The sequence below is a fragment of the Rhinolophus sinicus genome, chromosome 1, assembly GCF_057876585.1.
Source record: "Rhinolophus sinicus isolate RSI-liver-muscle chromosome 1, RSI-T2T, whole genome shotgun sequence".
NCBI lineage: Eukaryota > Metazoa > Chordata > Mammalia > Chiroptera > Rhinolophidae > Rhinolophus > Rhinolophus sinicus.
Genome location: NC_142501.1, coordinates 16,115,165 through 16,131,066, shown reverse-complemented (window position 1 = coordinate 16,131,066; position 15,902 = coordinate 16,115,165). Strand labels below are relative to the sequence as shown.

General features: G+C 45.4%; 1 pseudogene; it reads left to right on the top strand.

The window, feature by feature from the left end:
• The first annotated feature begins 13,554 nt into the window (after window positions 1-13,554).
• Window positions 13,555-14,685, top strand: LOC109445820 (non-POU domain-containing octamer-binding protein pseudogene; annotated as a pseudogene).
• The last annotated feature ends 1,217 nt before the right edge of the window (window positions 14,686-15,902 follow it).

The window sequence follows — 15,902 nt, the reverse complement described above, 5'->3', positions numbered from 1 at the left end:
CTTGGACAATTCCTCTCCCCGACTATGCCTCAGCTCTCGCAACTGCAAAATGGCAATGGTAATAACATAGGTGTTACTGGTGATGGTAATAGTAGTATGTCCCATGGGGTTGGTGTAAGGATTAAGGGATATAATATATACACTCAATAAATCATCAGGGGAGATGATCTATGATGACCCCTCCGGTGCTGACAATTCTTGACTCATTTGTAGATTTCAGTTTTACTTTCATTCTTTTTCTCCTTTCTTTGCGTGCATGTGAAGAGGATGGAGTAAGATGACATTTGGCAACAGTTCCATTTGCTTTGTTTTCTCTGTCCTAAACTTTCTACTGAAAAATAAGATAGGTTCTTCCTGAGGGAAACAAAACAGCGGGGATTCATTGAAAGGTTCTATTCTTGAGAAGAGAAACTGAAATGTGATAAATTCCCCGTCAACAGGGAAAGCACTGGCAGGCCTCCAGAAGCAGAAAACAACACTGTGCCACCCTGGAAAGAGTGGCCACCAGAAAGTCCAGAATGTAAATATGTTGCATACAGGACCATGCGGGAGTCATGTGGGAGAAAACCTCTGATTGACTACAACAGAAGAGACTTTGGGTTTGACAAAGGTTAAACGGGGGGTTCTGGGCAGGGTGGAGAGAGATATAAAGAGCTTTCCTCTACATTTTGCTCCCTGAATGGGCGGGTGCATTCAACCATATTAGCTAAGTGCGAACCATGGTTCCATCATGAGTCTAGGTACTGGGGATCCAAAAGTGAACAAAAACAAAGTCCCTATCTTCATTAGGTTTACAGATAGACAATGAGCCATGGACAGAGAAATGTATTACATGTCAGGTAATGGTGAGGGTTAGCAGGAAGAACAAAGCAGATTAAGGAGGTACAGAATGATGAGGGTGGCAAGGAGAAGACTTTCTGATAAAGTGACATTTGTGCAAAGGCCCCAAGGAAGGAAGGGAGTGTACAACCTGGATATCTGGGGGACAGTAGGTTAGCTGGGGGAAGAGCCTCCCAGGCCTAGGGCATAGTAAGTGCAAAGGCCCTGGGGCAGTAATATCCATGACATGTTTCTGAAATAGTGAGGAGGTCATTGTGAGTGGAGTGAAATAGGAGAATAGTAGGAGTTGAGGCCAGAGAGTTAACAAAGGACCAAATCATGTAGGGCTTTGTGAAATGATGTAAGAACCTTTGAGTTGGGCAGGGTTTTATTCTGAGTCAGGCAGGAAGCCACTGGCCAATTCTGATTAGAGCAGTGACATAATCAGACTTGGGTTTGAAAAGGATCCTCCTAGCCACTGTATTGAAAATAGACTTGGGGAGAGAAGGGTGGGATTTGGGGATAAGGGATAGTATGACAAATGCTAAGGAGTGGTGACTACATAACGCAAGAACTACAGCACTTTGGTCAGTCTCCTGAGTGCCATCCTGTCTCAATCTAGTCACGATAGTTTGATCCTAAAACACATCTGACCCTGTGTCTCCCTCTCCCAAGACTCTGCTGATCTCCAGCGGCCTTCAGAACAAAGTCCAGACCCCTTAGCCTGACACCCAGGGTAGCATGATAAGATCAGGAGAGCATTGACATTAGCATCAGATTAGAATCCGGATTAGAATCCTGCCCTTACTGTTCACCAGCTGTGTGACTTTCCCCAAGTCACTGGACCTCTCTGACCTGGATTTTCCTCTCGTGCTGACCTGCATGTCAGCTCCCTGCTATATATTCAGCACCCGGAACAGTGCTTAGCACATAGTAGGCACTCAACAAATATGTGTGAAATCGATGAATGAGCTAATGTAGGAGAAAGCATTAGGCATAGTGGCCAGCACAAGGTGCCCTGCAAATGCGCCTTTCTCTTGCTGAGTAATGCTCACTTCCCTTTTAAAAAAAATTTTTTTTATTAGTTTCATGGTACAAAACACTGTAATACATATTTATCTTTTATACCCCTCACAAAGTGATAACCCCCCTCCCCGAATCTGCTACCCCTCTGTCATCGCATAGAGCCATTACATTTCCACTGTCTCTATTCCTTATGCTGTACTCCGCTTCTTGTGACTATACATACGTATACATTTATATATATATAAAATTATAGTTGACATTCATTATTATTCAGCTTCAGCTTCAGGTGTACAGTGCAGTGATCAGGCATCTACATCATCCCTGAGGTGGTCTCCCTAATAAGACAAGTGTCCACTGGATACCCTACAAAATCTTTACAACATTATTGATTACATTCCCCAAATTGATTTTCGTATCCCCATAGTAATCTTGTGGTTACTGACTGTGCTTTCTAATCCCCTCACCTTACCCCTTACCCCCTTGCCCCCTCCCATCTAGTTTTTCCCTCAGGAAAACCCTCAGTTTTTCCCTCAGGAAAACCCATCTAGTTTTTCCCTCAGGAAAACCCTCAGTTTTTCCTCTATGTCTCTGAGACTGTTTCTGATTAGTTCATTCATTTATTCTTTTCTTTAGATTCCACATATAAGTGAGATCATATGGTATTTGTCTTTCTCTGTCTGACTTATTTCACTTAGCATAACGTTCTCTGGGTCCATCCATGTTGTTGCAAATGGTAAGATTTTGTTCTTCTTTATGGCTGCGTAATACTCCCTTGTATAAATGTACCACAGTTTCCTAATCCAGTCGTCTACCGATGGGCATTTCGGTTGTTCCCATGTCTTGGCTATTGTGAATAGCGCTGCAATAAACATAGGGGTGCATAGATTTTTTTCAAATTAGCGTTTTGGAATTCTCTGGATAAATACCCAAAAGTGGGATTGCTGGGTCATAAGGTAGTTCCATTTTCAATTTTTGCTCACTTCCCTTTGCCGGAATGGTCTGACCCTAACTGTACTGATTTGTAGCCACACCACCTTCTCCCACCAAGCATCCTACATCAGGGGCACTTCTCATGGTTTCATGCCTCTCTGCCTTTGCATACACTGTGCCCAATGCCTGGGACACACCCTCACTTATCCTCCAGATGACAAACTCCTATTCATTGTGGAGACCTAGCTTAAGACGTCACCTCTCCTTTGATCCTGCATTAGAACTGAAGGCTCAGTTCTCTGTCCCCAGAGCACTCTGTTCCTGGGTCTATTATAGCATTTACCTCATAGTATTACAATTATGTGACTAAGGGCCCAGCTCTGCCCAGTTGCCTGGGAGCCCAGGATGGTCAGGTCTAAAACATTGCTGTCCAATAAAAATATAATGTGAACTACAGATACCACTTTAACTTTTCTAGCAGCCGCATTAAAACAGGTTTAAAAAAGGAATTAATTTTAATAATGTATTTTATTTAACCTAGTATGTCCAATATAAAAATTCATTGATGACGTATTTTACATTCTTTTTGTACTGCCTTCGAAATTCCTTATTCATTGTACCCTTAAATCTCAACTCCAAGCTAAGTTTTTAATGGTTGAACTGAAATGTAATCCTAGTAAAACAATAAAGTTGTACTTAACAGAAAAAGATTTCACACTGCTCCAGGGTTTCTTAATTTAAAAGTTAGTTAATTGCACAAAATTAAAATTTTAGTTCCCCAGCCACAGAGCCACAGTCCAAGTGCTCAATAGTCACATGTGGCTAGTGGCTATTGTATCCAACAGTACATACTTAGATCTTATTCTTGTTTCTAATGAAAGTATAGATCTGGTTTATAATGGGTGCCATATAAACATAGGATGGATGGATGGATGGATGGATGGATGGATGGATGGATGGATGGAGTATGGATGGATGAATGAATTTTATTACTTTTACTTCCTCCCTATTTTACTCTCCTATTTATGACTCTGGAAATGAATAGTCCAGGAAAGAGAAAATAAACTTAAGGGAAAGGTGAATCCATAGAAATCTTCCTTGTACTCCCAATTTTTCAATTTGTCCCACTGGGCAAAGGTCAAATGTATCAAAGTTTTACTCCTTGACCCATGCAGCACCTTCACCTCTGCTCAGATGCCATCTTGTCAGTGTGGTCTTTCCTGACCATCCCATTTAAAACTGCAGCTCACCTCCTCCTCCCTTCCCCCACCACTGGTTCTCCTTACCCACTTTCCTTGCTTTATTCGCCATTGTATTTATCAGCCTGTAATGCACAATATAATCTACTCATTTGTTGTGTTTGTCTAGACAAAGCAGGGACTTTTCTCTATATCATTCGCTCACGAATCCTCAGTACCTGGTCTATAATAAGTGCTCAATAACTATTTGTGGAAAAAATAAATGGGTGAATGAATAGTTTGAACCCAGCTCTTTCATCTGCTAGCTCTAAAAATCCCAGAAAGTAATTAAAGATTAAACCTCAGTTCCCTCATCTGTAAAATGGGTATCCTAGTAATAGTTATCTTACAGAGTTGAGTGACATGGCCCTACAGGGTTAATGCTTACCTTATAGAACTAAATAAGATAAAGTCTATGATGTGTTTAGCATAGTACCTACGTAGCCACGTAGTAAGCACTGATAAAATGGTAGCTGCTATTATTACTATTTAAATAATATTAGTAGATTTAATCTATCAGGTCTATAACACGTAAACAATATCAGGTCTATAGCCCTGTAAAGCAATTTCAATTTCCCAAGTAACTCAGTCCCAAACAAACAAACAAAAAAAACTAGGTCAGGGGAAAATAGTCTTGAGATCTAGAGTTCCTACATAATTGCCTATATTTACCTGTACTGTTTTGATTTGTGTTTCTAACCATGGGATACAGGTCGCTCAGCCCTGCCCTGCCAAGATGCAGGGCAGCTCAGTGTCAGGTCATGCATCCGTTACGTTTATTGTCACCAGGGACTTCGGCTCTAAAAGCAGGCACAAGAGGGAGAGCATTCCAGGATGTCAGCAGCCTGTCGTTGACAGCAGAAGCTCTTGGCTCACCTGCTATGGAGCAGTCACACGGTCCTTTGATAGCCCAGGTCCTGGCAGCTGGGCCCAAGTGGAGCCAGGCTGCCCAGGCAGCCAGCGCGTGAGGTAGAGTGAGCTGCCTTCCCGGCAGAGGAGGCACGTGCCCCAAATTCCTCTCAAGGGCCTGCTTCTCCGGCTCCCTCTCCAGCCTCGTCCTTTGAAACCCTTGATTTAACAGCCACATTTTCAATCTGCCCTTCCCTTCATGATCTCTGCATCCACCTGTTCACTCATTCATTCACCCAACAAATGTTACTTGAGGATCTATGAGATGCAATCCTTGTGCCAGGAGTGGGGATAGATAAAGAGAAATATAGGCCAACTCATGACCCCTGCTGTACCCCAATAAGTTTAATAAAACATTTTTTAAAAGGAGTAATATAGGACAATCTCTGCCCTCAGGAACTTTCTAACACTTTCCATTGGTATCATGCTTTACAGTTTACAAAACGTTTTCACACAAGTGGTCTCTCTTAATTCTCATAATATCTTACTTGGGAGTCGGTATTTTCATGTTCCCCACATTTCACTTGATGTGCTAGGAGACGGAGTGCCTTATCTGCAGTCTCGCGGCTCACACATGGAGAGCCAGGACTCAAAACTCAGGTATTTGGGCTACACCGCAGCTCGTATCCAAGCAACACCATATCTCACAAACAACAGTTCTATAAAAGTCACAAAAAGTCAGCTCCCTGAAAGATAAAGGCCGTTTGACTGTATATCTAACGGCTCTAAAAAGAAATTGCACGTTCTACATGGAGAGAAGCGGACCCCCTCCCCAGCACAACTGAAAGTCCCAGACGTTTGGACGAATGAGAAGCCTCTCCAGATCCGTCTTTCCGTGGCCATACACGCACCTCCAATGCATACAAGCACCTCACTCGGGCTTGCTGAAACCTTAGCACACAGAGCCCCAACTGTCCAAATTAACAGGATGTGGACAAATGCTGGAAACACACACACAGGTATGAACCACACCGCCTTCTCCCATTTCTAGGGTTCCTACCTTTAAACCTGAAGTTCTCTGGGAGAAACATCCAGGTGGCTTGATGAGAACAAACGTCTTCCCACAGCGCCACCAAGTGGCTGAGTCAGTCTCTGCCGACTCAAAGCTCCACGAAACAGGCGGAAGAAATGAAATTTGCTTCAAGGCAAGGCACGAGATGCTGAGAAATAGAACTTGGCACAATGGAGGTGGGTTGGAGAAATTCAGGGGAGATTTAGGAGGTGTGGATGTCCTCAGGACAGGCAGAAGACAAGCAGTCATAGCTGTTTATCAGAAAGCAATTTGGCAGAAAGGATGAGGGCTGCACCTGGCCAACCCCTTGCCTTTTTATAGATGGGAAAACTGAGGTTAGAGTCCTGATCTCCCAACTCCTCATCCTGCACACTTTCCCTCACATTGTGCAGTCTCTCTGGGCCTCGGTTTCCCCATATATAAGATGAGGATAATGACACTCTTCATCATAGGGGCAGTGTCAAATTTTTCAAAAAGCACATTTGTGAAAGGCGTTTGTAAAATACTTTGTTTGTGGTTACTTGTGGGGTCTCCATCTCCTTTCTATACTGACATGGAATGCACAGCGTTTTCAGCCTCCAGATTAGAGTACTGTGAACCAAAAGGAAGAGTCAGAGAAAGGACAGGACAAAGGACCCCAGCCTGGCTTCGGCTTGGCCTTCTGCTCTTTCAAAAAGGGCAGCCGCTTCAATGTTCTTTCAAAAGGGCAGCTGATTGTATTCTGGGTGCCTTCATTATGCCAGACGGGCATTTAGGGAAATTAATGTGTCCTTGGGGTATTTCCACCCAGCAGTCCCTTTCCAGCCTTGCACTCTGCTTCTCACCTCTGGCCTTCTCCGGTTACCATCGGGCTTTCTCTGTATCAGGCAGATGGCAGGTGATGAGTGGACGCTGGCCCGAGGGACTAGATCCCTACACTGACAAAGAATGAGCCGTGGACAGTGGACAGTCACCCAGGCAATTCATGAACAGAGGCAAGGATCGGCTGCTGAGGCCGGAGACAGTGAGCAGCCCACTGTCCACAGCAAGACACAGCAATTATCCAGTGACTCTGGGCCCCAATACCTTTACCTAAAATGTCCCAGCAGCTCTTACCAAATTGCTTGGGTCATGGGCCTACCTGCTGGCTCAGATCTCCATTTGATTGTGGGCTCCTTAGCATCCAGCTGCATCTAGCTAGAATGAACCTGGCCAAAGTTGAAAGGAATAAAGCACAGAGGAAGTCCAATGAAGGAGAGGCCATGGATGTTGAGAATGGAAGCTCTGAAGTTAGACCTGGGTCAAATCCCACTCCTTCATTGCTGGCTGTGTGACATTGGGCAAATTGCTTAAGTTCTCCAGTCCTCTGTTTATGCATGTACAAAATGGGAACAATACCTAACAATTTAATTTGGGGAGGATTATATTAAAGTAGCCTTCGAATATATGGTGATGGAAGGAGAACGGACTCTAGGTGGTGAACACACAATGTGATCTATAGATGATGTATTACAGAATCGTACACCTGAAATCTAGGTAACTTTACTAACAATTGTCACCCCAATAAACTTTAATTAAAAAACAAAGTAGCCTTGTCTGGCACATATATAAGGGCTCAATTTAAAAGGGGCATTGTTGTTTTTTTTACTATTGGGGCAGCATTTTCAACGTAGGCATTTTGGTAGCCCTTTGCCTCTCAGATCAGAACTGCAAAGAATTACTTGCTAAATGTGACTGAATGGGTAAATGGATGAACTGACGAGCGAGCCCAAGAGCAGCGTGCTTCATTCTGTCTGATAATGTCCAGAAGAGTTATGCTATTGAGTTATTTTGTCCAATTTACAGTTGAGTAATATGAATCCCACAGCTATTCCCCTTCTTGAATCAACTTCCCCACTCCTTGAATCTAGGCTAGCTTTATGACTTATTCGCTTGGCCAATAAAATGCAGTGGAAGTGATGTCCAGCCAGTTCCAAGCTTGGACCTCAAGGCGCTTGTTCACTTTCTCTCTCTCCCTCTCCCTCTCTCTCTTGACCTTGGGCCTCTGCCACAGGAAAAAGCCTGGGCTGGTCCAGCCTGTTGGAGAATGGGAGGCCACATGGAGCAGAGATGAGCCAACCCAGCTGAGGCCATCCTAGACCAGCCAGGCCATCTAGCAGCTGACCACAGATGCATGACCCCAGCGGCCATAAGTCCTACCTGGCACAAATAAGAGAAATAACGAGTCACACACAATCTCAAGAGCAAAATAAATGGCTGTTGTTGTAAGCCACTGATTTTTTGTAGTCATTTGTTACACAGCAAAAGCTAACTAATATAATTGGCAATCCTGGATAGTGAGAGTTGCCGTGACCATGTTCAGACTTTCTTAAGGATGAAATGAGGCAACAACCAGCTCACCTGCTGCCCTGGTCCGTTAGGTCCAAGACCCCAGTTCTCTTCCCTTTTGCCCTCTCTCCAAAGACTAGTCACATGGTCTGCAAGATGAGAAAGGACCACAGTGGTTCCCAATACTCTGTGGAAATAAGCCAAGCAGGCAAACAGGTCTTTCATTCCAGTCTCCAAGGGTTTTAATACACCAGCTCTCAACCCCTGACATAAATCTTGCTCTACCAAGAAGTGACTATTGTGTATCCCAGAATCAGAACATTTCAAAGGAATGTTCAGTGAATAAAACAAAGTGCCAGGAAAACCTCTTATGTAACTCAAAGGAACTGAAATCAATCCCTTTGGAAGTGACTTGGGCCTTGGAGAGGACACTTGTCTGTTTTTCTGGCTGGTGATTGAGGACTCAGAATTTCTAGAAAGGGATGAGCAGAACCTTGCTGTTCTCTCACCAATTCTTGGCCCCTGCGTCCCCAAGCTGTCAATTTTCAGCTAATGGGCTCTATCTCAATAAACTGAGATGGTTCTGATCCCCTTAGGAGAGAGGGGCTGTCTTTTTTATCAGCTTCTTAATTGCTCTACAGCGTTTATATAACCCAAGTCAAGAGCCTCAAGATGCATTTCTAGGAGTGCAAGTAGGAGGCCAGAGACAAGAAGCCCTTTTTTAGGATTAGCCTAGTAAGCTGGCACCATGTTAGGCCCTGGAAATAAAATGGTGAAAAGACACAGGACCTGCCTTCCAGAAGAAAAAGGAAGCAGGAAAAGAAGACAAAGAGGAGGGATCTTAGAACTAACACGGGTTTTGTTTCTTCAGTTAGTGTTTTTTGGTTTCTTTTGTTTGACGCTTTCATGTACTGAGAACCTGGCACTGTGCTGGGCTTGAGAAGAAAAGAGCGTTAAGAAAATAACCCGGATGCACTTTCAGAAAGATAATAGTAATTGTTGTTAATAATAATACTGTCAATAGAACTTCCTTGGTTTGGTTTGGTTTTGCTACGTTTTGTGGCAAAATATACATAATATAAAATATTGTTATTTTATTCATTTTTAAGTGTTGGGTTCAGGTGTATTAAGTAAAGTCACATTGTTCTGCCACCGATCTCCAGAATTTTTTCATCTTCCCTAACTGAAACTCTGTACCCATTAAACACTAGCTCCCCACTCTGCTCTCCCCAAAACCCCTGGCCAACTCCATTCTACTTTTTGTCTCTATGACATTGACTGGCTGATTTCACTGAGCATTCTGTCTTCAAGGTTGATCCATGTTATAGCTTTTGTCAAAATATCAATCCTTTGTAAAGCTGAATAATGCACTATGGTATGTACAGGCCACATGGTGTTTAACCATTCATCTATCAATGGTTGCTTCCACCTTTTGGCTATGGTAATTAATGCTGCCACGAACATGAATATGAAAATATCTCTTCACGTTCCTCCTTTCATTTCTTTTGGGTATGTACCCAGAAATGGAATTGCTGGATCAGATGGTGATTCTGTTTAATTGTTTGCAGAACCACCGTACTGTTTCCCACAATGGCTGCCCCATTTTACATTCCCACTAGCAGTGCACAAGGGATCCATTTCCTCCACATCCTTTTCAACACATTATTTTCTGGTTTCTTTAATAATATCTGTCCTAATGGGTGTGAGGTAATAGCTCATTGTGGTTTTAATTTACATTTTTCTTAATGATTAGGGATGTTGAGCATCTTCTCCTTTGCTTATTGGCTATTCATATATCTTCTTTGGACCAATGTCTATTCAAATCCATTGGTTTTATTTTTCATGACCATATGTTGCTTTCATGTTTTGTTCCAGGCATTCTAGCAAGCTCCACAGACACATTACAGCATTTAACCTCACTACAAGGGAAGGAGGGATTATTATTCCTATTTTACAGGTGAGGAAACTGAGGCTCTTCTCATGCCTTGCAACCTAGGAAGGGACAGAGAGATCTGCAGCAGGCCTGGCTGCATTTCACAGAGTGGAGACCTGGGGAAAGGCATCCAGGAGGGGAAACCAAGTGCATACCTGGCCCGGGAGAGATGGTCTTTGTGTCTTATGCATCCCCTTTGTGCCTTTTGCAGCACTTTCCTTCTCCTCTTTCTTCCTTCCCTTCTCTCTTCTCTCCTTTCAGGTCTAAGCTCCTAAATGTCTCCTCCCTTCCTGCCAACATCTGATAAATTCTTAGCACCTCAGTGAGAATGGCTCCCTCCCCGGGAGGATTTTCATTTTCAAAGGCATGAACTGGGAGAGAAGTGCCCAGAAAGACCCTCTGGAGGGTCACCCCTAAGGGAAATCCTCACTGGGAAAGCTAAATCTAACATGGGGTGAGCAGACCAAAGAAGAGGGGGGCCAGCCAGCTCCAGCCCTACCCCCATGACCTCGTGACCAGGAAGTGTTACCCAACTAGTATTCACTAGTTCTCAATACAAGGAATTGCTGGCATAGCTATGAAGTAACTGAGTACCTACTATGTGCCAGGCACTTTACACACATGTAGTCACTCATCCAATCTTCCCAACCACCAGTGGTCCAATTGTGAGATGAGGAAACTGACCCTCAGAGGTAAAGTAACAGGCTCAAACTCCCACAGCTATTAAGTGCCCCAGTCAGCACTCCATCTCAAGTGGTCTGTTCCAAAGCCTGCACCTAGCAACTATTTCATACTGCCTCCAATTTTCTCCTAGAAGAATTTAGAGACAGAGGTATACATGGTAGATAGATGATAGATAGATGATAGATAGATGATAGATAGGAGAGAGACAGACAGAGAGAGAGAGACAGAGACAGAGACAGAGAGACAGAGAGAGAGAGACAGAGAGAGATAATAGACAGACAGGGGAAGGGGCTTTTTCTCCATTTCTGCTTGATTTTACTTCCTTGTGGAGTAGCTCCACCATCAAAATCAGTCTCTCTCTGGCTCCTCATTCACTCCTCCCCAGGGGAGGAAGTTCCTGTTGTCTATTTGTTTGCCCCTCCCACCCAACACAAATCCATTCTGTTCTTTCTCTGGCCCAGAGAAACTGACCCCTGTGGGCTACACCCCTTGCCCTCTGGCTTTCAGTTGGGCACAGCCAATGGGAGGCATCAGAAAAGGTCAGAGGTTGAGAAGTGCCCTATAGCTGGCAGTTTCTGGATCCATCCATGGCCATGGATCTTGCCCTACAGCCCCCTCCACAGCTACAGCTTCCCCAAATTAAAAACTTCCGCTTTCCTGGAATCTTTAGGGGAGGTAAGTCCTTCCAGTTGTTGCTAGCATTCGAGTACCACACCACTGTGTGTGTGTCCTTCGACTCTGCCCACACCTCTGTGATGCTCCCTCCTCTTCATTTACATCTTCCCGGAGAGCTCCTCACTATCTCTGGAGGTTCAGACATCAGACAGCAAACAGGGCTGCTTTTGTTAGAGCCTACACATACACACACACACACACACACACACACACGCATACACACACATGTTTACCCGTGCACACCCATACATATTCACATATACACATGCACACACATATACCCCATGCGCACACATGCATACACATATAAACATACATACACACACATTCATATACACACGTGCACACACACACACATATGCACCAAATACTGGGAGAACATGAGCCAAAATGCTCAGTGTTTTTCTCTGGGCAACAGGATTGCAGGTGATTGTATCTTGCTTTTTCTTTAAGCATTTCTATATTTTCTATGACTTTATTTTTGTAATTTTTTTTTATTTCCGAAAAAATGCTGATCCATTGAGAGTGTGTGGGGTGGATATATTTAGGGGTCAGGAGGTTCTTCTCGTTTCCCCTGAAATCACAGGATGACAATGGGGGGCCTCCCCTGCCTTTGCAAACACCTCTCCCCAAGCCCTCCCATGGCCATCACTGAGCACCGAGCCAGTCTCTGCTCTCTCGCCAAGGCCACCCTGAGACCTTGAGCATAGGACTGGCCCTCAAGAGCCCTCGCATGCCCCCCGAGTGACTAGAAGTGTCAGCTAGCCCTCTGCCTGGGCCCTTGTCCCTTAGTAGCCCACGCTCTCAGGTGTGGAGAATCCCTTCAACCCCCTGCTCCCCATCTGTAGGAGGAGCAAAACCTGAGAACACCTTGGATTTCCCAGGCAGCCTAGATGAAATTAAGAGTCAAGATCATCAGGCAAGAAAGGCAAATGCCCCTCACCCAGGCCGGGGCTGGGCCCACAGAGCCCACCAGCCCTTACCGGACTTGTGCATGAGAAAAATATGTTTCCCATGCCCCGGGTCCTCCTTCCATCCTCTCTCTGTCACCCCACCCTACTCCACATGTGCTCAGTTCAGTTCTCTCTCAGGACCTGCTCTGAGATCGCAGACATTCTGAGGCAACAATAGCAGGTCAGATGGAAAAGTGTTGCCGCTCCCAGGGGTATTTACATCTTAAATAGAGGAATCATAGAAACACAACCGAAAGAGGGCCTTTATCGGAGGAATTCAGGCAGCGGTTGGTTGGCGCAGTCTGTTGAGAAGCAGAGGATGTCATGCTGCCCTCGCACCAGACCATAATCCACTTTCTTCTGCATTTCAAAGTAGGGTCAAGCAGGGTTAGATGGGTCACTGCCCCTGGCTGCTTTTGAGCAGCAGCTAATCTAACAAGGATCTAGCAACACCAGTTATTGAAATGTGAAAGAGGGCCCAAGCAAATGAGTGCAATCTTTCCACCCCACTCCCCAGCTCCCCTAAGTCTCTGAATTAGCTGCAGTCAACAGCCTCTGTAGGCAGAAAGGGGAGAGGTAGTGGGTAAACAGCCCCTGTGCTCTGCACCTAGCAGTCTCTTAATTTGCGGTGTGATGTTAGGCAACATACTAAACCTCTCTGAGCCTTGTGTCACAATTGCCAATATGAAGAGGTTGGATTAGGTCGCCGTTACTCCAAGGAGAGAAAATAGTCAGTAGAGGAGAAGTCAAGGATAGAGAAGACCGGGAGGCACTTGGCTATCTTCCATCCAGGTTGAGGGTACAAAACCGCAGAGCAATACAACCTTAAATTTGACGCCAAACCAGGCCCCAAAGAAGCGTCATCAGCATTGTCATCAGCATTACCACCAGCAGCACCAGCAGCAGTCATTCCCGCCACCAATGCCTGCAAACGGGCAACAAGCCAGCAGCCAGAATGAAAGCTTGACTATTGACCTGAGAAATTTTAGGAAACCAGGAGAGCAGACCGTCACCCAACATAACTGGCTCTTTTTGGGCAATCTTCCTCCTGACATCCCTGAGGAGGAAATGAGGAAACCTTTTGAGAAATATGGGAAGACGGGCAAAGTCTTCATCCATAAGGACAAGGGCTTTGGCTTTATCCGACTGGAAACACGATCCCTAGCGGAGGTTGCCAACGTGGAGCTGGACAACATGCCTGTCCGTGGCAAGCAGCTGCGTGGGCACTTTGCCTGCCATGGCGCATCCCTTATGATCCAAAACCTTCCTCAGTGAGTGTCCAACGAGCTCCCGGAGGGAGCCTCTTCTGTGTTCAGCCAGGTGGAGAGGGCTGTGATCATCGGGGATGACCAAGGAGGGCCCTCAGGAAAAGGCGTTGTTGGATTCTCAGGGAAGCTCGCTGCACAGAAAGCTTTGAACCGATGCAGTGAAGGCTCCTGCCTGCTAACCACATTGCCTCGCCTTGTGACTGCGGAGCCCATGGACCAGTGAGATGATGAGGAGGGTCTTCCAGAGAAGCTGGTTATAAAGAACCAGCAATTTCACAAGGCGCAAGGGCAGCCACCTGGATTTGCATGGCTTGGTTCCTTTGAGTATGAGAATGTATGCCATGGGCTGGAAGGCACTCACGGAGATGGAGAAAAGCAGCACGACCAAGTGGACCGCAATGCCAAGGAAGATGGTGAGAAGCTGGAGATGGAGATGGAGGCCGCCTGCCATAAACACCAGGTCATGGTAATGAGGCAGGATGTGATGCAGCATCAAGAAGACTTCGGAGGATAGAAGAACTGCACAACCAACAAGTGCAAAAATGAAAGCTGCTGGAGCTCAGGCAGGAGGAGGAGCTCAGAGGCCGTGAGGAAGAGATGCAGCGACCACGGGAACAAATGATTTGGTGACAGCAGGAAGGATTCAAGGGAGCCTTCCCTGATGCGAGAGAGCGGGAGATTTGGATGGGCCGACGGCTGTGGGAGGCACTGTGGACATAAACAAGTGAGGCGCCACGCCCCCTGCTCCTGTGCCAACTGGTACCCCAGCTCCTCCAGGACCTGCCCCTATGATGCCAGATGGAACCTTGGGACTGACCCCACCGACAACTGAATGCTTTGGCCAAGCTGCTGCAATGGCGGGACCCCCCCTGCATTCAACCATGCAGTTCCTGAGGCTGAATTCTCTCCAAACAAACGTTGCCAATACTAATAAATTTGCAATGTCTAGTTTCCCAACACCCTTAAAAGAAGGACCCTTTTTGGACTAGCCAGAATTCTACCCTGAGAAGTGTAAGGGATTCCTCCCGTAGTTAGGTCTCCCATGCTGGTACTACTCTAAGGAGTATGCTGGAGGCAGAAGGCAAGGGAGGGGCCATACTTAACAAATCAATTCTGTGTGATATGTCTATTAACTAATCAAATCTGTGTGGTGCATTCCTGAAGTCTCGTGATTATTGAGGGCCCAGGGGTGGAGGGTTTTGTGGCAAAATGGATCCAGTTAGAGCCCCCATTAATGTTGACCATTCCGTTCTGTGTTCATCCTGTCCTATATGAATCCTCATTCTTAAATCCCCCAACCCAGAGACACTGCCATATATACTACAAAGAACAAACCTCCCCCAATGACCTTAGCCTCATCCCCCATTCACTCCCTGGTGGGAATTCAGGCAAATGTCCAAAGAGGTCCCAGACGGCACACATACCATTCTGTTATATCCCATATATTACCCCCTTCGTGCCCATTTTCTCTTAGAGATTGTCATTTTAGTATATCTTTTAAAAATCTTGTATTAACTTGCCTCCCTCTTTTTCTTGGGTAAGTACAACCCAGGAATGGTCCTTTAGTGTCTGACGCTGCTTTTCGTGATAGGCCCAGTACAATCTTGAGAACAGGGGTGCTATATGCTGAAGGTCCGACCGTAGCTCTTAGCCTTGCCTATCTTGGGTAGTTATGCTATGCATTTTTATTGGTGTACCATATTTGATATGTCCCTGATACCTTTGGAGTTTTTCTGAGAAATGGAGCAGTCATGCAGCATCAACTTATTAAAATATGTTTTAAGCCTTTAAAAAAAAAAAGGAAAAACTGAAAAGAGGTTGGGTTAGATGACTCTAAGGTCACCTCCAGCTCCAGTATGCTGTGATCCCTCTCCCTTCCCTCTTCCTCCCTCTCCCCCTCTCCCACTCCCTCACATATACACATATTCCCCTGCCCCAAAGAATGCATATCAAGACAAAGGCAAAGAGTTTGGCTCAATGCAGCCCAGAGTCTCCTGGGAACTGCTATAAGTCTGCAGCTCACATTTGGCCAACCGTGGCCAGCTGTCTTAGGGACTGAAAGAGCTTCTCTTCCCAGGTCAACAAAAGGTCCCGGCCTAAATAAAAGGCCTGCCCCATGCTCAGCTAGTTGAGTTGCTCTGCCTGCAT